General features: G+C 36.7%; 1 pseudogene; it reads left to right on the top strand.

The window, feature by feature from the left end:
* The first annotated feature begins 1,790 nt into the window (after positions 1 to 1,790).
* On the top strand, positions 1,791 to 9,516 carry LOC114048989 (annotated as a pseudogene).
* Positions 9,517 to 10,243: the final 727 nt, after the last annotated feature.

Genomic DNA, 10,243 nt, shown 5'->3' with positions numbered 1-10,243 from the left:
CTCTAAATATATGAATTGGAAAGGTATAGTCCTTTAACACTCTTTTCAGCAGTAAAAAAAATTGTTCACATGTTACAGACAGGAGATTTGCTCTTCTGGTTCCAGGAGCATTGAACACAAATCATGTTCATTTCAGAGCACCACATTTTAAGAACCACAGCAACTGGATGAAAAGAGGAAGCTAATTGCCTTAGTTGTGAAGTGATCAGGTCAATTGGTCAAAGGAACTGTCTATATTAGGATTGGAAGAGAAGACTTAGGGCCACATGATAGCTCTGTCTTGAGCAATTTCATTTTCATTGTTTATTTCAGCAAGTAGAAAAGGAATTAGACATATTAGTGCTTCAACTTAGAGAACAGAAGTAGAAAGCTATGGGTGCACAGTGTAAAGTAAGAATACACACCCAAAAACCACACATTTAACATTGATGTCATTGGAACCTTTTACTACAGTAAGCATATATTGAGCTACCTACAAAGTGCCAGGCATCATGCTGAGTGTGAAGGATACAAAGTAAGGCAGAATTGGCTCCTGCCCTCCAGGAGCTTACAAAGCAATTGGGAGAAGTTCTTTTTAAAAAATTTTTATTCATAAAATTTTTAATTCATAGACTAAAACAAGCATTTCCAAAACATACTATGATTAAAAAAAAGATGATTGCACATGAAACTCCAAGTCTATTATGTACAACTTGCTATTCCTTTTAAATATATATAAAGTTATCATGTACATTTTTCTTTTCTTTCCCTTTTCTCACCCCCAATCCTAGAGATGGGTGCTACTATTAGAAGTGTGTGTGTGTGTGTGTGTGTGTGTGTGTGTGTGTGTGTGCGCGCGCGTGTAAAATAGATCAGTTCTTTCTGATTGTGGAATTTTTTAAGTACCTGCTGTATACCATACACTGTACTGGGATACAGATAAGTAAATGAGCCAATCTCTTGTAGCAAGGGAAAGATGAAATGACTGGGGAAATGATCATTTAATCTATTGACCATATCAATTTTATATTAAACAAGACATGACAGTTGCAGAACAACCTGGGACCAGGCCCCTTCCTCAGCTTTTGGCTGGACCCAGAATATAGGGTGAGATGTACTTGTATACATTAAAGACAATCAAACAAAGCCAATTAATTAAAAGCAAATAGTACAATATTACGTAGTCTGATTTCTAATTGGAGGAAAGATTAGGGACTTTGCCTGTGAAGGGGTGAGTGGGGCAACAGGTTCAATTCCCTGAATTCAGAAAAAGGTGTACCAGTCCCACCAAGTGTCTGTATGTAATCAAAAGAACATAGAAAGAATAATGAATTGTTCACTATGGGGCCAGTTTGCAGACAAGACATATGGGTGGCTCAAAACGTAGAATTGTGAGAACTCCTTATAGTCGTTTTGGATCTGCCTGGGTTTCTGGTCAGCATAACCTCGGTCCTTAGTTAAGGGTCTCTAAACAGCAGGGAGAAAGAGGTGTCCCAGTTTCTCAGCCAGGAAGGACCAGGTTCAAACCATGCAAAAATTTTTTCTCCCAGTTCCCTCAATTGAATAAATTTTTTTCACAAGACAAGTTGGACTAGACCTATAATTGAACAGAAAAAGAACTGAGCTACCTCCAGAACTGAGTCAGTCCACAAAATGGAGGCAGTGTGGTTGACTCAGTTGCCTCAATTCCCTGTACCACTTGCTGTCCTGATGCCCTGCATTCTGTCACCCTCCTGGCAAGAAGTTTACATTTGAACTTCATAGCAGAGCTATAGCTGGGTAAGCACAACTGTTCTTGTTGTTTCAGGAATCAGTGACATTCAAGGATGTGGCTGTGGAATTCACCCCAGAGGAGTGGGTACAATTGAACCCATCTCAGAAAAAGCTGTGCAGGGATGTGATGCTGGAGAACTATAGGAACTTGGTCTCTTTGGGTAAGAACAGCTGCCCCTTTGGAGTCTTGATATATGCTATGACAACTTTCAAAATTTTAACTGTTATTCTTTGGCGTACAAGAGGAAAATATTCCTAATCCTTTTGTAGCCAAGAGACAGATTACTTGTGCTACTTGTTTCCTGAAAAAAGGTTTTTGCTTAGTATCCCTTAAAATTGATTTCTTGATTTGATGTTATTCTTGAGAATGTGTCTTCCCCTCTCTGCTGCTTCAAATCCAAGATTTTCTTTTTAATCCCAATGTAGGTTTCATCATACAAAATGTTCCACTGTCTAAGCAGGGAATGAGTCAAATGAACAATTTTTGCCCCAAGCCCTACTCAGTAATCCATTCTACCATAATATAGAATATCCTTCAGTGGTCTTTTGTATTTCCTTGAGGTCTTCCTAGCATAGGGCTTTAACTAGTTTTGAATTCTTTTATTAAGTTTTGTGGATGCATTTTTTAAAATGCAATTTCTCCTCCCTTTGACATCTTAAAAAAAAAAAGAAAAGAAAACCCTCCTTCTCCCTCCACCCAGCTCACTGAGCTCCACACATTTGAAATACAAAAGTCTCCAATGAAATCAACTAACACAGTGCCCTTGATAGTATAAAATACATTCAGCACCCTTGTTCCCCTACCTTTCTTCTAGGAGTTGGAAGGGATATTTCATCTATTTCTTCTATGATGGGGCTCTGAAATGACTGCCTAGCACTTTTTCATTTTCAATGAACAGGATTTGCAGTTTCCAAACCAGATGTGATCTACCAGTTAGAAAGAAAGGAAGCATCTTGGATGCCAGAGGCAGATATTCCAAGAAGCAGCTGTCCAGGTGACTACATAAAAGCCAAGCAGATGGGTCATTGCAGAATAGTGATCTGTTGATCATTTTAGGTCAAAATGTTGAACACAGATGGCCTATCAAAGCTTCTCATACCTGTTGAGAAGAGCTGAGATTTACATACTTCATTTTTTACCCCAAGAAATTACTTTTTTTAATCTATCTCTTTATTGAAGTGTACCTCCACCCTCAAAGAAAGTTGTTGCCTTTGTACAGGGCAGGTATTTCTCTTCTGTTCATTGAAGATTATTTTCTCTTAAGCAGGCATTCCCCTGCCTCACTTGCATGAATTCGTTCTCCCTTTTAAAATAAGTACATTACTTAAGATATTAAGTAATGTGCTCTTTTTACTTCTTAGTTCTCTTCTGATATTTTCTTCTTTTTTATTTTTTGATAATGTTGCTTTGCTGATGTTAAAAATATTTAATCCTCACCTAATTCCCCTTTCTTGAGTCTGTGATGTTATGTATCATAGTTTTTCCTTGTGCTTTGAAATTATGTATATAAAGGCACAGTAATATGTTTATATGTCAGGACTTGTTTAGCCATAAGCCAATCAATAGACCTATAGGTTTTCAGTATTTTTCAATTTTACAAATAGCTGTTGTGAAAATTTTTACTGAGAGTGCCTTGTTTGTTTTTAGTAACATATTGAGGATGCAAACCTAGTACTGGTACTATTGGGTCAAAGGATATGAACAGTTCTGTAGCTGTAGCCAAAATTGATGTTCCTTTTCAGAAAAAAGGCAGCAGTAGCTTGATATGTAGCTATTTCAAAATATTTGGCTAAAATTTATTGTTTTGTTATTTTTTCCTTGATAATTTATTTTTAATTTTCTACATTCACTACAACAAGATTTTGAGTTTTAAATTTCTCTCCCTCCCAGCCTCCCCCCACCATTGCCAAGACAGCATGCAGTTTGATATAGGCTATACTTATACATTCATATTAAGCATATTTTCCCATTAGTTATGATGTAAAGAACAATTAGACCTAATGGGAGGAACTCCGAGAATGAAGCAATAAAACAAAACAAAAATTGGGCTCGCAATAAAAAAGGTAGAACAAATTGAAAATTCCCAGTGAAATACCAAAGCAGAAATTCTGAAAACCATAGGAGAGATTAATAAAATTGAAATTAAGAGAACTATTGAACTAGTAAATAAAACTGAGAGCTCATTTTATGAAAAAAACAATGAAATAGATAAGTTTTTCGTTAGTTCGATTTAAAAAAAAGAAGGGCAGCTAGGTGGTGAACCAGCCCGGGAGTCAGGAAGCACCAAATGAAAATCTGGCCTCAGACACATAATACTCACCAGCTGTGTGACTCTAAGTCACTTAACCCCTATTGCCTCACAAAAAAGAAAAGAAAAGAAAACCACATCAGTAGCATCAAAAACGAAGAAGGTGAATTTACCACCAATGAAGAGGAAGTCAAAACAATCATTAGGAGGTATTTTGCCTAAGTGCATGCCAATAAATTTGACAATCTTAGTGAAATCGATGAATATTTACAAAAATACAAATTGCACAGGTTAACAGAAAAGGAAATAAAATACTTAACCCAGTTTCAGAAAAAGAAATTGAACAAGCTGTCAATGTACTCCCTAAGAAAATCCAGGGCCACATGGATTTATGAGTTAATTCTATCAAACATTTCAAAAATAATTCCAATGCTATATAAATTATTTGGGAAAATAGGCAAAAGAGGAGTCTTAGAAAATAGGTTTTATGATGCAAATATGATGCTGAAAGAGCCAAAACAGAGAAAGAAAATTAGAGACCAATTTCCCAAATGAATATTGAGCCAAAATTTTTAAATAAAATGCTGGCAAAGAAATTACAACAAGTCATCTCAAAGACAATACACTATGACCAGGTAGGATTTATACCAGGAATGCAGGGCTGGTTCAATATTAGGAAAACTAGCAGCATAATTGAGCATATGAACCACAAAACTAAGAAAAATCATATGATTATCTCAATAGATGGAGAAAAAGCATCTCATGAAAGACAACACCCATTCCTATTAAAAGCACTAGAGTATGTTTTTTAATTCTCACTGGAGTTATTCCTCCCTTTAGGAGTAACTGGAATAAATGGAGTCTTGCTTAATATGATAGATAACATCTATCAAAAACAATCAGCAAGCATTATATGTAATGGGGATAAGCTAGAAGCATTTTCAGTAAGACGGGGTGAACCAAGGATGTCTGTTATTACCCCTGTTATTCAGTATTGTGCTAGACATGTTACCTTAGCAGTTTAGAGAAGAAAAAGAAATTGAAGGAATTAGAATAGGCAAAAAAGAAACAAAGCTGTCACTCTTTGCAGCTGATATGATAGTATATTTAGAGAATCCAGTAAAAAATGACTTGAAATAACAAACAAGTTCAGCAAAGTTGCAGGATATAAAATAAACCCACACAAACCACACGCATTTCTGTATATTACTAACAAAGCGTAGCAACAAGAGTTAGAAATACTCCATTTAAAATTGCCATAGACATTATAAAATATTTCACAGCCTACCTGCCAAAACAAAATCAAGAAGTATATGAACACAATTACAAAACACTTTTCACACAAATAAGGTCAGATCTAAATAATTGGAAAAATATCAGTTGTTCTTGGGTAGACCTAGCTAACAATAAAAATGACAATTCCACCTAAATTAATTTACTTATTTAGTGCCATACCAATCAAACTACCAAACAATTATTTTATTGAGTTATCAAAAACAATAACAAAATTCATCTGGAAGAACAAAAAGTCCAGAATATCAAAGGAACTAATGAAAAGAAATGCAGAGGAAGGTGGCCTAGCTGTACTAGATCTTAAATTGTATTATAAAGCAGCAATCATCAAAACTACATGGTACTGACTAAAAGAGAAAGTGGTGGATTAGTGGAATAGGTTAGGCATACAAGACACAACAGTCAATGACTAAACTAATCTACTCTTTGATAAATCCAAAGACCCCAGCTTCTGGGATACGAAATCACTGTTTAACACAAACTGAAAAAAATGTATGGCAGTGCCCAAAATTTGTCATTTTAAAAGTAGGTAATCTGGTGGCTTTTTTTTGCTACCTCCAAATTATTTTCATTTTTACTTCTTTGATTACCAGAGTTTTGAGTAATGTTTCAGGTATTTATTAATAATTTCTCTTGTCAAAAACACCTATATGTTTTACTCTTAAAAATTTTGATCAATCCCTTACAAAGTAGATATGTTGGATTTTTAGAGAAAATTTAAGGCAATGATTGTTACATTTTCCCCCTCATATTTCTTTATTCTGTTTACTTCATATATCTTTTTCTTCTTCACTCTAAACTCAATTCTCTGTTTTCTTTCTGTTCAGTCTTTTCTCTTCCTATTTTCACCTCAGATGGTAAGGATACATTTGCAATTTCTCAAAGTCATCTGCTTTTTCTGAATAGTCTTATTCTATTCAAATGTAAACCTGTTAAAGTAGAGAAAGGGTTCAGTCACCTCTCCAGGTAATTTTATCCTCAATCAAATCATTTACATGTTACTTCTGAATCATCATACTTTCAAATAAAGTATAGTGATTCTTAGTGAAAGACTAGTGATACTATCCTTCTCAGGTGAGAAGGCAAGAGAATGGTACTAAAACCTTTGAGGAACTAAGAATCTTGGGAAAGGGTAAAAAAGGCAAGGTTAATCAGCTCTTTTATTCTTCCTTTCCGAGAGCAGAAAATTTACTGGAGATAAACTTATTGAACATCATGAATATAGGAAGGCCTTCAGGAGCAAGAGCACCTTTTTGTGCGTCAGAAAATTCATACTGGAGAGAAACCTTATGAATGTAGTGAATTTGAAAAGGCCTTCAGCAACAAGAAGTACCTTGCTCGGTATCAGAGAATTCATACTGGAACAAACTGTTATGAGTGTAGTGAATGTGGGAAGGCCTTCAGAAGTAAGACACAACTTACTGTGCATTGGAGAGTTCATACTGGTGAGAAACCATATGAATGTAGTGCATGTGGAAAAGCATTCAGATATACGACACAACTTACAATGCATCACAGAATTCATCCTGAAGAGAATCCTTACGAATGTACTGAATGTGGGAAGGTCTTCAGGAATACTTCAGGACTGAGAGTGCATCACAGAATTCATACTGGAAACATTTTTATGAATGTAAGGAGTGTAGGAAAGCTTTTCTTTTCAAGTCAAAATTTATTCGACATCAAAGAATTCATGCTGGAGAGAATCTTTATGAATGTGGTAAATGTATGAAGACCTTCAGGGGAAAGAAGGTCCTTGCTCTGCATCAGAGAATTCATATTGGAGAGAAACGTTATCAATGTAGTGAATGTGGAAAGGCCTTCAAATATAAGATATAACTTACAGTACATCAGAGAATTCATACTGGAGAGAAGCCTTATGAATGTAGTGAATGTGGAAAGGCCTTCAGGGATAAAATACAACTTAAAGTGCATCACAGAGTTCATACCGGAGGGAAACCTTATGAATGTAGTGAATGTGGGAAGGCCTTCTGGACTAACTTCGAATTTACAGTGCATCAGAGAATTCATAGTGGAGAGAAATCTTATGAATGTAGTAAGTGTGGAAAGGCCTTCTTGAGAAAGGCAGAGCTTGCTGTGCATGAGAGAATTCATACTGCAGAGAAACCTTATCAATGTAGTGAATGTGGAAAGGTCTTCAGGAACAAGAACCTTACTTGCCATCAGAAAATTCATAATGGAAAGAACCCATATGAGTGTAATGAATGTGGGAAGGCCTTCAGGGATAAGACACGAGTTACATTGCATCACAGAATTCACACTGGAGAGAAACCTTATAAATGTAGTGAATGTGGGAAGGCCTTCACAAGTAAGACACAACTTATTGTGCATTGGAGAGTTCATGCTGGTGAGAAACTGTATAAATGTAGTGCATGTGGAAAAGCATTCAGATATAAGACACAACTTAGGATGCATCACAGAATTCATACTGAAGAGAATCTTTATGAATGTACTGAATGTGGGAAGGCCTTCAAATATAAGATACAACTTATAGTACATCACAGAATTCATACTGTAGAGAAACCTTTTGAATGTAGTGAATGTGGAAAGGCCTTCAGGAGAAAGAACCATCTTACTGTACATCAGAGACTCCATACTGGAGAAATATGTTATTTATATAAGGAGTGTGGGAAGGCTTTCCCCTACAACTCAGATTTTATTTGACATCAAAAAAGTCATACTGAAGAGAAACTTCATGGATGTCATGAATGTGGGAAGACCTTCAGAGTGAGAATCCCACTTACTCAACCCCAAAGAATTCATGCAGGAAAGAAATCTTAAGAGTGCAATGCATGTAGGTTGGCCTTTAGATGGAGGATACTACTTTTTATCCATCAGAGAATTCATCCTGGGTTGATTGGGAAAGAGTGTGGGAAGGCCTTCCATTGCAATTTGTATCTTATTAGACATCAAAAATTCATGTTGAAGAAAAACCTTATGTATGTAGTGAATATAGGAAGGCCTTGAAGAAGAAGCCTCATGTTAATTGTGTATCAGAGAATTCATACTGAAATTCTTTATGAATGTGAGTAGTGTTGGAAGGCCTTCTGTCACAAATCAGATCTTTCTCAACTTCAAATAGTCCATGGCTTCTGAATGTAATGTACAAGGGAAGGCCTTCCACCTGAATGTATCTTTTCCTCAACATCAGAGCATTCATACTGGAGAGAGACCATATGAATGCATTGAGTGTGGGAAGATCTTCAGCCTGAAGACACAACTTACTCAACATCAAAGACTTCTTTCTGGAGAGAAACTTTGTGAGTTTGGGTAAGACTTTAGACTAAGCACACTACTTTATGTCCATCAGAGAATTGATACTAGAGTGATTTTCCTGATTATAAGGAGTGTGGGAAGATTCCCCCAGCTGACTAAACTGTGATTCTGAGTCTCTAGATGCACTTCACAGAGTCCTTATTTAGGCACCATGGGAGAAGATATTCCTTCCCTCTAAGGAGCCCTGTAAAGGGGGCAAAGATTTAATGTTATCCTCCCATGGGCCCTCAGGGGGAAGGGAGAGGTTACTGAGTGGATGGTGGTTTTGGGAGATCCTTAGTATTAACTTTGGTCCCTCAGAATATGGCATGGAAGAGGCTGGGGGATGACCTCTTGGCCATCAGATGAGCCTGAGCCTAATGTGTGATGGATAATTGTTGATGGTACTTGAGAAATATATCATAATCTGAGCTGTGTTCCTGATGCTGCTGCTGCTGCTGCTGCTGCTTCTTCTCCTCCTTCTCCTCTTCATTTGGGTAGCCACTGTGGACCATAAAGATTTGGAATCACCTTATTTAAAACAAAGCCTCATTAGAGCCTGTGGCAGATTTTAATGCAATGTGATTTCTGTCCTGTGCTCTGAACTTCAAAGAGAAGAAGTTCCCTGAAGTGCAAGTAAACAGCAGGATTATCAATGACTTTCTCCTGGTAGCCAAATGCCTTGTCATCTAATTAGTGACACACATGAAAAGATGAATAAGATTCCCATTATGGTTTAGGAATAGAAACACAGTTTTCAATGAAGAAATCAAAGTAATAATAATGAAAGAGTGCCCTAAATCACTTTTAGCTAGAGAAATGCAAATGAAAACAACTTTGAAGTAACATGTCACACTACCTCAGATTGGCCAGCGTGACAAAAAAGGGAAATGGCAAATTCAGGAGGGGATGTGGAAAAATAGGGACATGAGCACAATTCAGAATTGGTCCAACCATTCTGCAGAACAATTTGGAACTGTGCCCAAAGGACTATAAAACTATGCATACCAGGGCAGCTAGGTGGTGCAGCAGATAGAGCACTGGCCCTGGAGTAAGGAGGAACTGAGTTCAAATCCAGCCTCAGACACACAAAGCTAACTAGTTGTGTGACTGTGGGCAAGTCACTTAACCCCAGTTGCCTCAATAAAAACAAAGAAACCAAAAAACTGCATACCCTTTGACACAGCAATACCACTACAAGGTCTGTATCCCAAAGAGATGAAAGAAAAAGGAAATGGACTTAGATGTACAAAAATATTTACAGTAGGTCTTTTTTGTGGAGACAAAAAATTGGAAATTGAGGAGATGCCCATCCATTGGAGAGTGGCTGAACAAGTTGTAATATATGAATATAATGGAATGCTATTATGCTACAAGAAATGGTGAGCAGGTGGATTTCAGAAAAACCTAGAAATACATAAACTTTTTCAGAATGAAGCGAGCCGAACCAGAACACTGTACACAGTAACAGCGACATTGTGTGATGATCAGCTTTGATAGACTTAGTTCTTCTCAGCAATACAGTGATCTAAGACAATTCTAAAAGAGTCATGATGGAAAGTGCTATCCAAATCCAGCAAAAGTACTACAGAGTCTGAATTCAAATCGAAGCCTACTGTTTTTTGCATTTTCTTTCTTGTGGTTTTTCCCTTCTGTTCTGATTCTTCTTTCACAAG

This window comes from Vombatus ursinus, unplaced genomic scaffold, assembly GCF_900497805.2.
Source record: "Vombatus ursinus unplaced genomic scaffold, bare-nosed wombat genome assembly UNPS02002854.1, whole genome shotgun sequence".
NCBI lineage: Eukaryota > Metazoa > Chordata > Mammalia > Diprotodontia > Vombatidae > Vombatus > Vombatus ursinus.
The sequence above is the reverse complement of the archived record's forward strand: the minus strand, read 5'-3'. Positions and strand labels throughout refer to the sequence as shown.